General features: G+C 53.6%; 43 non-coding genes across 43 annotated transcripts; 31 read left to right on the plus strand and 12 right to left on the minus strand.

Moving 5' to 3' along the window:
- Positions 1-6: 6 nt before the first annotated feature.
- Trnav-cac lies at positions 7-79 on the plus strand. Its single transcript has one exon. It is a non-coding gene; the product is annotated as a tRNA-Val (tRNA).
- Positions 80-237: 158 nt separating this feature from the next.
- Positions 238-310, plus strand: Trnav-aac. The gene has a single exon. It is a non-coding gene; the product is annotated as a tRNA-Val (tRNA).
- Positions 311-978: 668 nt separating this feature from the next.
- Positions 979-1,051, plus strand: Trnav-cac. Its single transcript has one exon. It is a non-coding gene; the product is annotated as a tRNA-Val (tRNA).
- A 158-nt stretch (positions 1,052-1,209) lies between these two features.
- On the plus strand, positions 1,210-1,282 carry Trnav-aac. Its single transcript has one exon. It is a non-coding gene; the product is annotated as a tRNA-Val (tRNA).
- Positions 1,283-1,950: 668 nt separating this feature from the next.
- On the plus strand, positions 1,951-2,023 carry Trnav-cac. The gene has a single exon. It is a non-coding gene; the product is annotated as a tRNA-Val (tRNA).
- A 158-nt stretch (positions 2,024-2,181) lies between these two features.
- On the plus strand, positions 2,182-2,254 carry Trnav-aac. The gene has a single exon. It is a non-coding gene; the product is annotated as a tRNA-Val (tRNA).
- A 194-nt stretch (positions 2,255-2,448) lies between these two features.
- On the minus strand, positions 2,449-2,520 carry Trnap-agg. Its single transcript has one exon. It is a non-coding gene; the product is annotated as a tRNA-Pro (tRNA).
- Positions 2,521-2,922: 402 nt separating this feature from the next.
- Positions 2,923-2,995, plus strand: Trnav-cac. The gene has a single exon. It is a non-coding gene; the product is annotated as a tRNA-Val (tRNA).
- A 158-nt stretch (positions 2,996-3,153) lies between these two features.
- Positions 3,154-3,226, plus strand: Trnav-aac. Its single transcript has one exon. It is a non-coding gene; the product is annotated as a tRNA-Val (tRNA).
- Positions 3,227-3,420: 194 nt separating this feature from the next.
- On the minus strand, positions 3,421-3,492 carry Trnap-agg. Its single transcript has one exon. It is a non-coding gene; the product is annotated as a tRNA-Pro (tRNA).
- A 402-nt stretch (positions 3,493-3,894) lies between these two features.
- Positions 3,895-3,967, plus strand: Trnav-cac. The gene has a single exon. It is a non-coding gene; the product is annotated as a tRNA-Val (tRNA).
- A 158-nt stretch (positions 3,968-4,125) lies between these two features.
- Positions 4,126-4,198, plus strand: Trnav-aac. The gene has a single exon. It is a non-coding gene; the product is annotated as a tRNA-Val (tRNA).
- Positions 4,199-4,392: 194 nt separating this feature from the next.
- Trnap-agg lies at positions 4,393-4,464 on the minus strand. Its single transcript has one exon. It is a non-coding gene; the product is annotated as a tRNA-Pro (tRNA).
- Positions 4,465-4,866: 402 nt separating this feature from the next.
- On the plus strand, positions 4,867-4,939 carry Trnav-cac. The gene has a single exon. It is a non-coding gene; the product is annotated as a tRNA-Val (tRNA).
- Positions 4,940-5,097: 158 nt separating this feature from the next.
- Trnav-aac lies at positions 5,098-5,170 on the plus strand. The gene has a single exon. It is a non-coding gene; the product is annotated as a tRNA-Val (tRNA).
- A 194-nt stretch (positions 5,171-5,364) lies between these two features.
- Trnap-agg lies at positions 5,365-5,436 on the minus strand. The gene has a single exon. It is a non-coding gene; the product is annotated as a tRNA-Pro (tRNA).
- Positions 5,437-5,838: 402 nt separating this feature from the next.
- Trnav-cac lies at positions 5,839-5,911 on the plus strand. The gene has a single exon. It is a non-coding gene; the product is annotated as a tRNA-Val (tRNA).
- A 158-nt stretch (positions 5,912-6,069) lies between these two features.
- On the plus strand, positions 6,070-6,142 carry Trnav-aac. The gene has a single exon. It is a non-coding gene; the product is annotated as a tRNA-Val (tRNA).
- A 194-nt stretch (positions 6,143-6,336) lies between these two features.
- Trnap-agg lies at positions 6,337-6,408 on the minus strand. Its single transcript has one exon. It is a non-coding gene; the product is annotated as a tRNA-Pro (tRNA).
- A 402-nt stretch (positions 6,409-6,810) lies between these two features.
- Positions 6,811-6,883, plus strand: Trnav-cac. Its single transcript has one exon. It is a non-coding gene; the product is annotated as a tRNA-Val (tRNA).
- A 158-nt stretch (positions 6,884-7,041) lies between these two features.
- Positions 7,042-7,114, plus strand: Trnav-aac. The gene has a single exon. It is a non-coding gene; the product is annotated as a tRNA-Val (tRNA).
- Positions 7,115-7,308: 194 nt separating this feature from the next.
- Trnap-agg lies at positions 7,309-7,380 on the minus strand. The gene has a single exon. It is a non-coding gene; the product is annotated as a tRNA-Pro (tRNA).
- A 402-nt stretch (positions 7,381-7,782) lies between these two features.
- Positions 7,783-7,855, plus strand: Trnav-cac. Its single transcript has one exon. It is a non-coding gene; the product is annotated as a tRNA-Val (tRNA).
- A 158-nt stretch (positions 7,856-8,013) lies between these two features.
- Trnav-aac lies at positions 8,014-8,086 on the plus strand. The gene has a single exon. It is a non-coding gene; the product is annotated as a tRNA-Val (tRNA).
- Positions 8,087-8,280: 194 nt separating this feature from the next.
- On the minus strand, positions 8,281-8,352 carry Trnap-agg. Its single transcript has one exon. It is a non-coding gene; the product is annotated as a tRNA-Pro (tRNA).
- Positions 8,353-8,754: 402 nt separating this feature from the next.
- Trnav-cac lies at positions 8,755-8,827 on the plus strand. The gene has a single exon. It is a non-coding gene; the product is annotated as a tRNA-Val (tRNA).
- Positions 8,828-8,985: 158 nt separating this feature from the next.
- Positions 8,986-9,058, plus strand: Trnav-aac. The gene has a single exon. It is a non-coding gene; the product is annotated as a tRNA-Val (tRNA).
- A 194-nt stretch (positions 9,059-9,252) lies between these two features.
- Trnap-agg lies at positions 9,253-9,324 on the minus strand. Its single transcript has one exon. It is a non-coding gene; the product is annotated as a tRNA-Pro (tRNA).
- A 402-nt stretch (positions 9,325-9,726) lies between these two features.
- On the plus strand, positions 9,727-9,799 carry Trnav-cac. Its single transcript has one exon. It is a non-coding gene; the product is annotated as a tRNA-Val (tRNA).
- Positions 9,800-9,957: 158 nt separating this feature from the next.
- On the plus strand, positions 9,958-10,030 carry Trnav-aac. The gene has a single exon. It is a non-coding gene; the product is annotated as a tRNA-Val (tRNA).
- A 194-nt stretch (positions 10,031-10,224) lies between these two features.
- On the minus strand, positions 10,225-10,296 carry Trnap-agg. The gene has a single exon. It is a non-coding gene; the product is annotated as a tRNA-Pro (tRNA).
- A 402-nt stretch (positions 10,297-10,698) lies between these two features.
- Positions 10,699-10,771, plus strand: Trnav-cac. The gene has a single exon. It is a non-coding gene; the product is annotated as a tRNA-Val (tRNA).
- A 158-nt stretch (positions 10,772-10,929) lies between these two features.
- On the plus strand, positions 10,930-11,002 carry Trnav-aac. The gene has a single exon. It is a non-coding gene; the product is annotated as a tRNA-Val (tRNA).
- A 668-nt stretch (positions 11,003-11,670) lies between these two features.
- Trnav-cac lies at positions 11,671-11,743 on the plus strand. Its single transcript has one exon. It is a non-coding gene; the product is annotated as a tRNA-Val (tRNA).
- Positions 11,744-11,937: 194 nt separating this feature from the next.
- Positions 11,938-12,009, minus strand: Trnap-agg. Its single transcript has one exon. It is a non-coding gene; the product is annotated as a tRNA-Pro (tRNA).
- A 402-nt stretch (positions 12,010-12,411) lies between these two features.
- On the plus strand, positions 12,412-12,484 carry Trnav-cac. Its single transcript has one exon. It is a non-coding gene; the product is annotated as a tRNA-Val (tRNA).
- A 158-nt stretch (positions 12,485-12,642) lies between these two features.
- Positions 12,643-12,715, plus strand: Trnav-aac. The gene has a single exon. It is a non-coding gene; the product is annotated as a tRNA-Val (tRNA).
- Positions 12,716-12,909: 194 nt separating this feature from the next.
- Trnap-agg lies at positions 12,910-12,981 on the minus strand. The gene has a single exon. It is a non-coding gene; the product is annotated as a tRNA-Pro (tRNA).
- A 402-nt stretch (positions 12,982-13,383) lies between these two features.
- Trnav-cac lies at positions 13,384-13,456 on the plus strand. Its single transcript has one exon. It is a non-coding gene; the product is annotated as a tRNA-Val (tRNA).
- Positions 13,457-13,650: 194 nt separating this feature from the next.
- Trnap-agg lies at positions 13,651-13,722 on the minus strand. The gene has a single exon. It is a non-coding gene; the product is annotated as a tRNA-Pro (tRNA).
- Positions 13,723-14,124: 402 nt separating this feature from the next.
- Positions 14,125-14,197, plus strand: Trnav-cac. Its single transcript has one exon. It is a non-coding gene; the product is annotated as a tRNA-Val (tRNA).
- Positions 14,198-14,355: 158 nt separating this feature from the next.
- Trnav-aac lies at positions 14,356-14,428 on the plus strand. The gene has a single exon. It is a non-coding gene; the product is annotated as a tRNA-Val (tRNA).
- A 668-nt stretch (positions 14,429-15,096) lies between these two features.
- Trnav-cac lies at positions 15,097-15,169 on the plus strand. Its single transcript has one exon. It is a non-coding gene; the product is annotated as a tRNA-Val (tRNA).
- The last annotated feature ends 78 nt before the right edge of the window (positions 15,170-15,247 follow it).

The following is a 15,247-nucleotide window of genomic DNA, read 5'->3' on the forward strand; positions in this document are numbered from 1 at the left end:
TCCGTCGTTTCCGTAGTGTAGCGGTTATCACGTCTGCTTCACACGCAGAAGGTCCCCGGTTCGATCCCGGGCGGGAACAGTATTTTCCTGCCTATGTCGTATTGTCCTCCAATGAGCCACGTCGTGTGTGGATCTGCTGCATGTCCCTTCGTTTTACAAGTACCACATTTATTGAATTTTTTAGTTACGATGGCAACGTCACTACAAGTTGTCTGTGAAATAAGGTGCACACAAGCAGTTTCCGTGGTGTAGCGGTTATCACGTCTGCCTAACACGCAGAAGGTCCCCGGTTCGATCCCGGGCGGAAACACTTTTTCATCACTTTAAGCAAGACGTACTAACGTGCATCTGCTACCATCTGTACCCGAAACCTTCGTAATCGCCTTCACGCGTCGGATCCGAGTGCCAATTGCTCACATCGAATAAGAAATTCATTTGATATTGACGGCGAGCTTTTTGCGCTGACTCAGCCACTGACGTGCGATCAGTTTGCACAAAACGCTATTGCTCGTCCGGCATTTGAACCCGGGACCTCCTGCACCCTAAGCAGGAATCATACCCCTACACCAACGAGCCCTGTGACACGGCGAATGCCAAATATTCCAGTCCCTCGATGTCGTCCAGGGTGCCCTGGAAGTCTCGTGTACGCTGGCGGGATGGGGGCGGCGCGAATTCCCGCGGTCGGCGGCCTTCCTGGGCTATTGGTACCTTCATGTAGAGCTGCCGCTGGGCTCGCACTGCCTGCTGCTGAGAAAGTGATTGCTTTTGCTGATATGACTTGCAATAACGACTGCGCGAAACGCCGCTATCTCGTTAGGGGTGCTACGGCAGACACCCTCTCGAGCAACCCGAAGACTTCTTGAGCCCTCGGCTGTGATGGGTTCCAGGCTGACAAAAGAACTGTCGTGTGTGCATTCGCGGACGAGAGAAAGTCTGAGGCAAGTTCGAGTGAACAAGGATGGACTACTCGGGTCCGTCGTTTCCGTAGTGTAGCGGTTATCACGTCTGCTTCACACGCAGAAGGTCCCCGGTTCGATCCCGGGCGGGAACAGTATTTTCCTGCCTATGTCGTATTGTCCTCCAATGAGCCACGTCGTGTGTGGATCTGCTGCATGTCCCTTCGTTTTACAAGTACCACATTTATTGAATTTTTTAGTTACGATGGCAACGTCACTACAAGTTGTCTGTGAAATAAGGTGCACACAAGCAGTTTCCGTGGTGTAGCGGTTATCACGTCTGCCTAACACGCAGAAGGTCCCCGGTTCGATCCCGGGCGGAAACACTTTTTCATCACTTTAAGCAAGACGTACTAACGTGCATCTGCTACCATCTGTACCCGAAACCTTCGTAATCGCCTTCACGCGTCGGACCCGAGTGCCAATTGCTCACATCGAATAAGAAATTCATTTGATATTGACGGCGAGCTTTTTGCGCTGACTCAGCCACTGACGTGCGATCAGTTTGCACAAAACGCTATTGCTCGTCCGGCATTTGAACCCGGGACCTCCTGCACCCTAAGCAGGAATCATACCCCTACACCAACGAGCCCTGTGACACGGCGAATGCCAAATATTCCAGTCCCTCGATGTCGTCCAGGGTGCCCTGGAAGTCTCGTGTACGCTGGCGGGATGGGGGCGGCGCGAATTCCCGCGGTCGGCGGCCTTCCTGGGCTATTGGTACCTTCATGTAGAGCTGCCGCTGGGCTCGCACTGCCTGCTGCTGAGAAAGTGATTGCTTTTGCTGATATGATTTGCAATAACGACTGCGCGAAACGCCGCTATCTCGTTAGGGGTGCTACGGCAGACACCCTCTCGAGCAACCCGAAGACTTCTTGAGCCCTCGGCTGTGATGGGTTCCAGGCTGACAAAAGAACTGTCGTGTGTGCATTCGCGGACGAGAGAAAGTCTGAGGCAAGTTCGAGTGAACAAGGATGGACTACTCGGGTCCGTCGTTTCCGTAGTGTAGCGGTTATCACGTCTGCTTCACACGCAGAAGGTCCCCGGTTCGATCCCGGGCGGGAACAGTATTTTCCTGCCTATGTCGTATTGTCCTCCAATGAGCCACGTCGTGTGTGGATCTGCTGCATGTCCCTTCGTTTTACAAGTACCACATTTATTGAATTTTTTAGTTACGATGGCAACGTCACTACAAGTTGTCTGTGAAATAAGGTGCACACAAGCAGTTTCCGTGGTGTAGCGGTTATCACGTCTGCCTAACACGCAGAAGGTCCCCGGTTCGATCCCGGGCGGAAACACTTTTTCATCACTTTAAGCAAGACGTACTAACGTGCATCTGCTACCATCTGTACCCGAAACCTTCGTAATCGCCTTCACGCGTCGGACCCGAGTGCCAATTGCTCACATCGAATAAGAAATTCATTTGATATTGACGGCGAGCTTTTTGCGCTGACTCAGCCACTGACGTGCGATCAGTTTGCACAAAACGCTAGGGCTCGTCCGGCATTTGAACCCGGGACCTCCTGCACCCTAAGCAGGAATCATACCCCTAGACCAACGAGCCCTGTGACACGGCGAATGCCAAATATTCCAGTCCCTCGATGTCGTCCAGGGTGCCCTGGAAGTCTCGTGTACGCTGGCGGGATGGGGGCGGCGCGAATTCCCGCGGTCGGCGGCCTTCCTGGGCTATTGGTACCTTCATGTAGAGCTGCCGCTGGGCTCGCACTGCCTGCTGCTGAGAAAGTGATTGCTTTTGCTGATATGACTTGCAATAACGACTGCGCGAAACGCCGCTATCTCGTTAGGGGTGCTACGGCAGACACCCTCTCGAGCAACCCGAAGACTTCTTGAGCCCTCGGCTGTGATGGGTTCCAGGCTGACAAAAGAACTGTCGTGTGTGCATTCGCGGACGAGAGAAAGTCTGAGGCAAGTTCGAGTGAACAAGGATGGACTCCTCGGGTCCGTCGTTTCCGTAGTGGAGCGGTTATCACGTCTGCTTCACACGCAGAAGGTCCCCGGTTCGATCCCGGGCAGGAACAGTATTTTCCTGCCTATGTCGTATTGTCCTCCAATGAGCCACGTCGTGTGTGGATCTGCTGCATGTCCCTTCGTTTTACAAGTACCACATTTATTGAATTTTTTAGTTACGATGGCAACATCACTACAAGTTGTCTGTGAAATAAGGTGCACACAAGCAGTTTCCGTGGTGTAGCGGTTATCACGTCTGCCTAACACGCAGAAGGTTCCCGGTTCGATCCCGGGCGGAAACACTTTTTCATCACTTTAAGCAAGACGTACTAACGTGCATCTGCTACCATCTGTACCCGAAACCTTCGTAATCGCCTTCACGCGTCGGACCCGAGTGCCAATTGCTCACATCGAATAAGAAATTCATTTGATATTGACGGCGAGCTTTTTGCGCTGACTCAGCCACTGACGTGCGATCAGTTTGCACAAAACGCTAGGGCTCGTCCGGCATTTGAACCCGGGACCTCCTGCACCCTAAGCAGGAATCATACCCCTAGACCAACGAGCCCTGTGATACGGCGAATGCCAAATATTCCAGTCCCTCGATGTCGTCCAGGGTGCCCTGGAAGTCTCGTGTACGCTGGCGGGATGGGGGCGGCGCGAATTCCCGCGGTCGGCGGCCTTCCTGGGCTATTGGTACCTTCATGTAGAGCTGCCGCTGGGCTCGCACTGCCTGCTGCTGAGAAAGTGATTGCTTTTGCTGATATGACTTGCAATAACGACTGCGCGAAACGCCGCTATCTCGTTAGGGGTGCTACGGCAGACACCCCCTCGAGCAACCCGAAGACTTCTTGAGCCCTCGGCTGTGATGGGTTCCAGGCTGACAAAAGAACTGTCGTGTGTGCATTCGCGGACGAGAGAAAGTCTGAGGCAAGTTCGAGTGAACAAAGATGGACTCCTCGGGTCCGTCGTTTCCGTAGTGGAGCGGTTATCACGTCTGCTTCACACGCAGAAGGTCCCCGGTTCGATCCCGGGCGGGAACAGTATTTTCCTGCCTATGTCGTATTGTCCTCCAATGAGCCACGTCGTGTGTGGATCTGCTGCATGTCCCTTCGTTTTGCAAGTACCACATTTATTGAATTTTTTAGTTACGATGGCAACATCACTACAAGTTGTCTGTGAAATAAGGTGCACACAAGCAGTTTCCGTGGTGTAGCGGTTATCACGTCTGCCTAACACGCAGAAGGTTCACGGTTCGATCCCGGGCGGAAACACTTTTTCATCACTTTAAGCAAGACGTACTAACGTGCATCTGCTACCATCTGTACCCGAAACCTTCGTAATCGCCTTCACGCGTCGGACCCGAGTGCCAATTGCTCACATCGAATAAGAAATTCATTTGATATTGACGGCGAGCTTTTTGCGCTGACTCAGCCACTGACGTGCGATCAGTTTGCACAAAACGCTAGGGCTCGTCCGGCATTTGAACCCGGGACCTCCTGCACCCTAAGCAGGAATCATACCCCTAGACCAACGAGCCCTGTGACACGGCGAATGCCAAATATTCCAGTCCCTCGATGTCGTCCAGGGTGCCCTGGAAGTCTCGTGTACGCTGGCGGGATGGGGGCGGCGCGAATTCCCGCGGTCGGCGGCCTTCCTGGGCTATTGGTACCTTCATGTAGAGCTGCCGCTGGGCTCGCACTGCCTGCTGCTGAGAAAGTGATTGCTTTTGCTGATATGACTTGCAATAACGACTGCGCGAAACGCCGCTATCTCGTTAGGGGTGCTACGGCAGACACCCTCTCGAGCAACCCGAAGACTTCTTGAGCCCTCGGCTGTGATGGGTTCCAGGCTGACAAAAGAACTGTCGTGTGTGCATTCGCGGACGAGAGAAAGTCTGAGGCAAGTTCGAGTGAACAAAGATGGACTCCTCGGGTCCGTCGTTTCCGTAGTGGAGCGGTTATCACGTCTGCTTCACACGCAGAAGGTCCCCGGTTCGATCCCGGGCGGGAACAGTATTTTCCTGCCTATGTCGTATTGTCCTCCAATGAGCCACGTCGTGTGTGGATCTGCTGCATGTCCCTTCGTTTTGCAAGTACCACATTTATTGAATTTTTTAGTTACGATGGCAACATCACTACAAGTTGTCTGTGAAGTAAGGTGCACACAAGCAGTTTCCGTGGTGTAGCGGTTATCACGTCTGCCTAACACGCAGAAGGTCCCCGGTTCGATCCCGGGCGGAAACACTTTTACATCACTTTAAGCAAGACGTACTAACATGCATCTGCTACCATCTGTACCCGAAACCTTCGTAATCGCCTTCACGCGTCGGACCCGAGTGCCAATTGCTCACATCGAATAAGAAATTCATTTGATATTGACGGCGAGCTTTTTGCGCTGACTCAGCCACTGACGTGCGATCAGCTTGCACAAAACGCTAGGGCTCGTCCGGCATTTGAACCCGGGACCTCCTGCACCCTAAGCAGGAATCATACCCCTAGACCAACGAGCCCTGTGATACGGCGAATGCCAAATATTCCAGTCCCTCGATGTCGTCCAGGGTGCCCTGGAAGGCTCGTGTACGCTGGCGGGATGGGGGCGGCGCGAATTCCCGCGGTCGGCGGCCTTCCTGGGCTATTGGTACCTTCATGTAGAGCTGCCGCTGGGCTCGCACTGCCTGCTGCTGAGAAAGTGATTGCTTTTGCTGATATGACTTGCAATAACGACTGCGCGAAACGCCGCTATCTCGTTAGGGGTGCTACGGCAGACACCCTCTCGAGCAACCCGAAGACTTCTTGAGCCCTCGGCTGTGATGGGTTCCAGGCTGACAAAAGAACTGTCGTGTGTGCATTCGCGGACGAGAGAAAGTCTGAGGCAAGTTCGAGTGAACAAAGATGGACTCCTCGGGTCCGTCGTTTCCGTAGTGTAGCGGTTATCACGTCTGCTTCACACGCAGAAGGTCCCCGGTTCGATCCCGGGCGGGAACAGTATTTTCCTGCCTATGTCGTATTGTCCTCCAATGAGCCACGTCGTGTGTGGATCTGCTGCATGTCCCTTCGTTTTACAAGTACCACATTTATTGAATTTTTTAGTTACGATGGCAACGTCACTACAAGTTGTCTGTGAAATAAGGTGCACACAAGCAGTTTCCGTGGTGTAGCGGTTATCACGTCTGCCTAACACGCAGAAGGTCCCCGGTTCGATCCCGGGCGGAAACACTTTTTCATCACTTTAAGCAAGACGTACTAACGTGCATCTGCTACCATCTGTACCCGAAACCTTCGTAATCGCCTTCACGCGTCGGACCCGAGTGCCAATTGCTCACATCGAATAAGAAATTCATTTGATATTGACGGCGAGCTTTTTGCGCTGACTCAGCCACTGACGTGCGATCAGTTTGCACAAAACGCTAGGGCTCGTCCGGCATTTGAACCCGGGACCTCCTGCACCCTAAGCAGGAATCATACCCCTAGACCAACGAGCCCTGTGACACGGCGAATGCCAAATATTCCAGTCCCTCGATGTCGTCCAGGGTGCCCTGGAAGTCTCGTGTACGCTGGCGGGATGGGGGCGGCGCGAATTCCCGCGGTCGGCGGCCTTCCTGGGCTATTGGTACCTTCATGTAGAGCTGCCGCTGGGCTCGCACTGCCTGCTGCTGAGAAAGTGATTGCTTTTGCTGATATGACTTGCAATAACGACTGCGCGAAACGCCGCTATCTCGTTAGGGGTGCTACGGCAGACACCCTCTCGAGCAACCCGAAGACTTCTTGAGCCCTCGGCTGTGATGGGTTCCAGGCTGACAAAAGAACTGTCGTGTGTGCATTCGCGGACGAGAGAAAGTCTGAGGCAAGTTCGAGTGAACAAGGATGGACTCCTCGGGTCCGTCGTTTCCGTAGTGGAGCGGTTATCACGTCTGCTTCACACGCAGAAGGTCCCCGGTTCGATCCCGGGCAGGAACAGTATTTTCCTGCCTATGTCGTATTGTCCTCCAATGAGCCACGTCGTGTGTGGATCTGCTGCATGTCCCTTCGTTTTACAAGTACCACATTTATTGAATTTTTTAGTTACGATGGCAACATCACTACAAGTTGTCTGTGAAATAAGGTGCACACAAGCAGTTTCCGTGGTGTAGCGGTTATCACGTCTGCCTAACACGCAGAAGGTTCCCGGTTCGATCCCGGGCGGAAACACTTTTTCATCACTTTAAGCAAGACGTACTAACGTGCATCTGCTACCATCTGTACCCGAAACCTTCGTAATCGCCTTCACGCGTCGGACCCGAGTGCCAATTGCTCACATCGAATAAGAAATTCATTTGATATTGACGGCGAGCTTTTTGCGCTGACTCAGCCACTGACGTGCGATCAGTTTGCACAAAACGCTAGGGCTCGTCCGGCATTTGAACCCGGGACCTCCTGCACCCTAAGCAGGAATCATACCCCTAGACCAACGAGCCCTGTGATACGGCGAATGCCAAATATTCCAGTCCCTCGATGTCGTCCAGGGTGCCCTGGAAGTCTCGTGTACGCTGGCGGGATGGGGGCGGCGCGAATTCCCGCGGTCGGCGGCCTTCCTGGGCTATTGGTACCTTCATGTAGAGCTGCCGCTGGGCTCGCACTGCCTGCTGCTGAGAAAGTGATTGCTTTTGCTGATATGACTTGCAATAACGACTGCGCGAAACGCCGCTATCTCGTTAGGGGTGCTACGGCAGACACCCCCTCGAGCAACCCGAAGACTTCTTGAGCCCTCGGCTGTGATGGGTTCCAGGCTGACAAAAGAACTGTCGTGTGTGCATTCGCGGACGAGAGAAAGTCTGAGGCAAGTTCGAGTGAACAAAGATGGACTCCTCGGGTCCGTCGTTTCCGTAGTGGAGCGGTTATCACGTCTGCTTCACACGCAGAAGGTCCCCGGTTCGATCCCGGGCGGGAACAGTATTTTCCTGCCTATGTCGTATTGTCCTCCAATGAGCCACGTCGTGTGTGGATCTGCTGCATGTCCCTTCGTTTTGCAAGTACCACATTTATTGAATTTTTTAGTTACGATGGCAACATCACTACAAGTTGTCTGTGAAATAAGGTGCACACAAGCAGTTTCCGTGGTGTAGCGGTTATCACGTCTGCCTAACACGCAGAAGGTTCACGGTTCGATCCCGGGCGGAAACACTTTTTCATCACTTTAAGCAAGACGTACTAACGTGCATCTGCTACCATCTGTACCCGAAACCTTCGTAATCGCCTTCACGCGTCGGACCCGAGTGCCAATTGCTCACATCGAATAAGAAATTCATTTGATATTGACGGCGAGCTTTTTGCGCTGACTCAGCCACTGACGTGCGATCAGTTTGCACAAAACGCTAGGGCTCGTCCGGCATTTGAACCCGGGACCTCCTGCACCCTAAGCAGGAATCATACCCCTAGACCAACGAGCCCTGTGACACGGCGAATGCCAAATATTCCAGTCCCTCGATGTCGTCCAGGGTGCCCTGGAAGTCTCGTGTACGCTGGCGGGATGGGGGCGGCGCGAATTCCCGCGGTCGGCGGCCTTCCTGGGCTATTGGTACCTTCATGTAGAGCTGCCGCTGGGCTCGCACTGCCTGCTGCTGAGAAAGTGATTGCTTTTGCTGATATGACTTGCAATAACGACTGCGCGAAACGCCGCTATCTCGTTAGGGGTGCTACGGCAGACACCCTCTCGAGCAACCCGAAGACTTCTTGAGCCCTCGGCTGTGATGGGTTCCAGGCTGACAAAAGAACTGTCGTGTGTGCATTCGCGGACGAGAGAAAGTCTGAGGCAAGTTCGAGTGAACAAAGATGGACTCCTCGGGTCCGTCGTTTCCGTAGTGGAGCGGTTATCACGTCTGCTTCACACGCAGAAGGTCCCCGGTTCGATCCCGGGCGGGAACAGTATTTTCCTGCCTATGTCGTATTGTCCTCCAATGAGCCACGTCGTGTGTGGATCTGCTGCATGTCCCTTCGTTTTGCAAGTACCACATTTATTGAATTTTTTAGTTACGATGGCAACATCACTACAAGTTGTCTGTGAAGTAAGGTGCACACAAGCAGTTTCCGTGGTGTAGCGGTTATCACGTCTGCCTAACACGCAGAAGGTCCCCGGTTCGATCCCGGGCGGAAACACTTTTACATCACTTTAAGCAAGACGTACTAACATGCATCTGCTACCATCTGTACCCGAAACCTTCGTAATCGCCTTCACGCGTCGGACCCGAGTGCCAATTGCTCACATCGAATAAGAAATTCATTTGATATTGACGGCGAGCTTTTTGCGCTGACTCAGCCACTGACGTGCGATCAGCTTGCACAAAACGCTAGGGCTCGTCCGGCATTTGAACCCGGGACCTCCTGCACCCTAAGCAGGAATCATACCCCTAGACCAACGAGCCCTGTGATACGGCGAATGCCAAATATTCCAGTCCCTCGATGTCGTCCAGGGTGCCCTGGAAGGCTCGTGTACGCTGGCGGGATGGGGGCGGCGCGAATTCCCGCGGTCGGCGGCCTTCCTGGGCTATTGGTACCTTCATGTAGAGCTGCCGCTGGGCTCGCACTGCCTGCTGCTGAGAAAGTGATTGCTTTTGCTGATATGACTTGCAATAACGACTGCGCGAAACGCCGCTATCTCGTTAGGGGTGCTACGGCAGACACCCTCTCGAGCAACCCGAAGACTTCTTGAGCCCTCGGCTGTGATGGGTTCCAGGCTGACAAAAGAACTGTCGTGTGTGCATTCGCGGACGAGAGAAAGTCTGAGGCAAGTTCGAGTGAACAAAGATGGACTCCTCGGGTCCGTCGTTTCCGTAGTGTAGCGGTTATCACGTCTGCTTCACACGCAGAAGGTCCCCGGTTCGATCCCGGGCGGGAACAGTATTTTCCTGCCTATGTCGTATTGTCCTCCAATGAGCCACGTCGTGTGTGGATCTGCTGCATGTCCCTTCGTTTTGCAAGTACCACATTTATTGAATTTTTTAGTTACGATGGCAACATCACTACAAGTTGTCTGTGAAGTAAGGTGCACACAAGCAGTTTCCGTGGTGTAGCGGTTATCACGTCTGCCTAACACGCAGAAGGTCCCCGGTTCGATCCCGGGCGGAAACACTTTTACATCACTTTAAGCAAGACGTACGAACATGCATCTGCTACCATCTGTACCCGAAACCTTCGTAATCGCCTTCATGCGTCGGACCCGAGTGCCAATTGCTCACATCGAATAAGAAATTCATTTGATATTGACGGCGAGCTTTTTGCGCTGACTCAGCCACTGACGTGCGATCAGTTTTCACAAAACGCTAGGGCTCGTCCGGGATTTGAACACGGGACCTCCTGCACCCTAAGCAGGAATCATACCCCTAGACCAACGAGCCCTGTGACACGGCGAATTCCAAATATTCCAGTCCCTCGATGTCGTCCAGGGTGCCCTGGAAGTCTCGTGTACGCTGGCGGGATGGGGGCGGCGCGAATTCCCGCGGTCGGCGGCCTTCCTGGGCTATTGGTACCTTCATTTAGAGCTGCCGCTGGGCTCGCACTGCCTGCTGCTGAGAAAGTGATTGCTTTTGCTGATATGACTTGCAATAACGACTGCGCGAAACGCCGCTATCTCGTTAGGGGTGCTACGGCAGACACCCTCTCGAGCAACCCGAAGACTTCTTGAGCCCTCGGCTGTGATGGGTTCCAGGCTGACAAAAGAACTGTCGTGTGTGCATTCGCGGACGAGAGAAAGTCTGAGGCAAGTTCGAGTGAACAAGGATGGACTCCTCGGGTCCGTCGTTTCCGTAATGGGGCGGTTATCACGTCTGCTTCACACGCAGAAGGTCCCCGGTTCGATCCCGGGCGGGAACATTATTTTCCTGCCTATGTCGTATTGCCCTCCAATGAGCCACGTCGTGTGTGGATCTGCTGCATGTCCCTTCGTTTTGCAAGTACCACATTTATTGAATTTTTTAGTTACGATGGCAACATCACTACAAGTTGTCTGTGAAGTAAGGTGCACACAAGCAGTTTCCGTGGTGTAGCGGTTATCACGTCTGCCTAACACGCAGAAGGTCCCCGGTTCGATCCCGGGCGGAAACACTTTTACATCACTTTAAGCAAGACGTACTAACATGCATCTGCTACCATCTGTACCCGAAACCTTCGTAATCGCCTTCACGCGTCGGACCCGAGTGCCAATTGCTCACATCGAATAAGAAATTCATTTGATATTGACGGCGAGCTTTTTGCGCTGACTCAGCCACTGACGTGCGATCAGTTTGCACAAAACGCTAGGGCTCGTCCGGCATTTGAACCCGTGACCTCCTGCACCCTAAGCAGGAATCATACCCCTAGACCAACGAGCCCTGTGACACGGCGAATTCCAAATATTCCAGTCCCTCGATGTCGTCCAGGGTGCCCTGGAAGTCTCGTGTACGCTGGCGGGATGGGGGCGGCGCGAATTCCCGCGGTCGGCGGCCTTCCTGGGCTATTGGTACCTTCATGTAGAGCTGCCGCTGGGCTCGCACTGCCTGCTGCTGAGAAAGTGATTGCTTTTGCTGATATGACTTGCAATAACGACTGCGCGAAACGCCGCTATCTCGTTAGGGGTGCTACGGCAGACACCCTCTCGAGCAACCCGAAGACTTCTTGAGCCCTCGGCTGTGATGGGTTCCAGGCTGACAAAAGAACCGTCGTGTGTGCATTCGCGGACGAGAGAAAGTCTGAGGCAAGTTCGAGTGAACAAGGATGGACTCCTCGGGTCCGTCGTTTCCGTAGTGGAGCGGTTATCACGTCTGCTTCACACGCAGAAGGTCCCCGGTTCGATCCCGGGCGGAAACACTTTTTCATCACTTTAAGCAAGACGTACTAACATGCATCTGCTACCATCTGTACCCGAAACCTTCGTAATCGCCTTCACGCGTCGGACCCGAGTGCCAATTGCTCACATCGAATAAGAAATTCATTTGATATTGACGGCGAGCTTTTTGCGCTGACTCAGCCACTGACGTGCGATCAGTTTGCACAAAACGCTAGGGCTCGTCCGGGATTTGAACCCGGGACCTCCTGCACCCTAAGCAGGAATCATATCCCTAGACCAACGAGCCCTGTGACACGGCGAATGCCAAATATTCCAGTCCCTCGATGTCGTCCAGGGTGCCCTGGAAGTCTCGTGTACGCTGGCGGGATGGGGGCGGCGCGAATTCCCGCGGTCGGCGGCCTTCCTGGGCTATTGGTACCTTCATGTAGAGCTGCCGCTGGGCTCGCACTGCCTGCTGCTGAGAAAGTGATTGCTTTTGCTGATATGACTTGCAATAACGACTGCGCGAAACGCCGCTATCTCGTTAGGGGTGCTACGGCAGACACCCTCTCGAGCAACCCGAAGACTTCTTGAGCCCTCGGCTGTGATGGGTTCCAGGCTGACAAAAGAACTGTCGTGTGTGCATTCGCGGACGAGAGAAAGTCTGAGGCAAATTCGAGTGAACAAGGATGGACTACTCGGGTCCGTCGTTTCCGTAGTGTAGCGGTTATCACGTCTGCTTCACACGCAGAAGGTCCCCGGTTCGATCCCGGGCGGGAACAGTATTTTCCTGCCTATGTCGTATTGTCCTCCAATGAGCCACGTCGTGTGTGGATCTGCTGCATGTCCCTTCGTTTTGCAAGTACCACATTTATTGAATTTTTTAGTTACGATGGCAACATCACTACAAGTTGTCTGTGAAGTAAGGTGCACACAAGCAGTTTCCGTGGTGTAGCGGTTATCACGTCTGCCTAACACGCAGAAGGTCCCCGGTTCGATCCCGTGCGGAAACACTTTTTCATCACTTTAAGCAAGACGTACTAACGTGCATCTGGTACCATCTGTACCCGAAACCTTCGTAATCGCCTTCACGCGTCGGACCCGAGTGCCAATTGCACACATCGAATAAGAAATTCATTTGATATTGACGGCGAGATTTTTGCGCTGACTCAGCCACTGACGTGCGATCAGTTTGCACAAAACGCTAGGGCTCGTCCGGGATTTGAACCCGGGACCTCCTGCACCCTAAGCAGGAATCATACCCCTAGACCAACGAGCCCTGTGACACGGCGAATGCCAAATATTCCAGTCCCTCGATGTCGTCCAGGGTGCCCTGGAAGTCTCGTGTACGCTGGCGGGATGGGGGCGGCGCGAATTCCCGCGGTCGGCGGCCTTCCTGGGCTATTGGTACCTTCATGTAGAGCTGCCGCTGGGCTCGCACTGCCTGCTGCTGAGAAAGTGATTGCTTTTGCTGATATGACTTGCAATAACGACTGCGCGAAACGCCGCTATCTCGTTAGGGGTGCTACGGCAGACACCCTCTCGAGCAACCCGAAGACTTCTTGAGCCCTCGGCTGTGATGGGTTCCAGGCTGACAAAAGAACTGTCGTGTGTGCATTCGCGGACGAGAGAAAGTCTGAGGCAAGTTCGAGTGAACAAGGATGGACTCCTCGGGTCCGTCGTTTCCGTAGTGGAGCGGTTATCACGTCTGCTTCACACGCAGAAGGTCCCCGGTTCGATCCCGGGCGGAAACACTTTTTCATCACTTTAAGCAAGACGTACTAACATGCATCTGCTACCATCTGTACCCGAAACCTTCGTAATCGCCTTCACGCGTCGGACCCGAGTGCCAATTGCTCACATCGAATAAGAAATTCATTTGATATTGACGGCGAGCTTTTTGCGCTGACTCAGCCACTGACGTGCGATCAGTTTGCACAAAACGCTAGGGCTCGTCCGGGATTTGAACCCGGGACCTCCTGCACCCTAAGCAGGAATCATATCCCTAGACCAACGAGCCCTGTGACACGGCGAATGCCAAATATTCCAGTCCCTCGATGTCGTCCAGGGTGCCCTGGAAGTCTCGTGTACGCTGGCGGGATGGGGGCGGCGCGAATTCCCGCGGTCGGCGGCCTTCCTGGGCTATTGGTACCTTCATGTAGAGCTGCCGCTGGGCTCGCACTGCCTGCTGCTGAGAAAGTGATTGCTTTTGCTGATATGACTTGCAATAACGACTGCGCGAAACGCCGCTATCTCGTTAGGGGTGCTACGGCAGACACCCTCTCGAGCAACCCGAAGACTTCTTGAGCCCTCGGCTGTGATGGGTTCCAGGCTGACAAAAGAACTGTCGTGTGTGCATTCGCGGACGAGAGAAAGTCTGAGGCAAATTCGAGTGAACAAGGATGGACTACTCGGGTCCGTCGTTTCCGTAGTGTAGCGGTTATCACGTCTGCTTCACACGCAGAAGGTCCCCGGTTCGATCCCGGGCGGGAACAGTATTTTCCTGCCTATGTCGTATTGTCCTCCAATGAGCCACGTCGTGTGTGGATCTGCTGCATGTCCCTTCGTTTTGCAAGTACCACATTTATTGAATTTTTTAGTTACGATGGCAACATCACTACAAGTTGTCTGTGAAGTAAGGTGCACACAAGCAGTTTCCGTGGTGTAGCGGTTATCACGTCTGCCTAACACGCAGAAGGTCCCCGGTTCGATCCCGGGCGGAAACACTTTTACATCACTTTAAGCAAGACGTACTAACATGCATCTGCTACCATCTGTACCCGAAACCTTCGTAATCGCCTTCACGCGTCGGACCCGAGTGCCAATTGCTCACATCGAATAAGAAATTCATTTGATATTGACGGCGAGCTTTTTGCGCTGACTCAGCCACTGACGTGCGATCAGTTTTCACAAAACGCTAGGGCTCGTCCGGGATTTGAACACGGGACCTCCTGCACCCTAAGCAGGAATCATACCCCTAGTCCAACGAGCCCTGTGACACGGCGAATTCCAAATATTCCAGTCCCTCGATGTCGTCCAGGGTGCCCTGGAAGTCTCGTGTACGCTGGCGGGATGGGGGCGGCGCGAATTCCCGCGGTCGGCGGCCTTCCTGGGCTATTGGTACCTTCATTTAGAGCTGCCGCTGGGCTCGCACTGCCTGCTGCTGAGAAAGTGATTGCTTTTGCTGATATGACTTGCAATAACGACTGCGCGAAACGCCGCTATCTCGTTAGGGGTGCTACGGCAGACACCCTCTCGAGCAACCCGAAGACTTCTTGAGCCCTCGGCTGTGATGGGTTCCAGGCTGACAAAAGAACTGTCGTGTGTGCATTCGCGGACGAGAGAAAGTCTGAGGCAAGTTCGAGTGAACAAGGATGGACTCCTCGGGTCCGTCGTTTCCGTAATGGGGCGGTTATCACGTCTGCTTCACACGCAGAAGGTCCCCGGTTCGATCCCGGGCGGGAACATTATTTTCCTGCCTATGTCGTATTGTCCTCCAATGAGCCACGTCGTGTGTGGATCTGCTGCATGTCCCTTCGTTTTGC

The sequence above is a fragment of the Schistocerca piceifrons genome, unplaced genomic scaffold (assembly GCF_021461385.2).
Source record: "Schistocerca piceifrons isolate TAMUIC-IGC-003096 unplaced genomic scaffold, iqSchPice1.1 HiC_scaffold_539, whole genome shotgun sequence".
NCBI classification, from domain to species: domain Eukaryota; kingdom Metazoa; phylum Arthropoda; class Insecta; order Orthoptera; family Acrididae; genus Schistocerca; species Schistocerca piceifrons.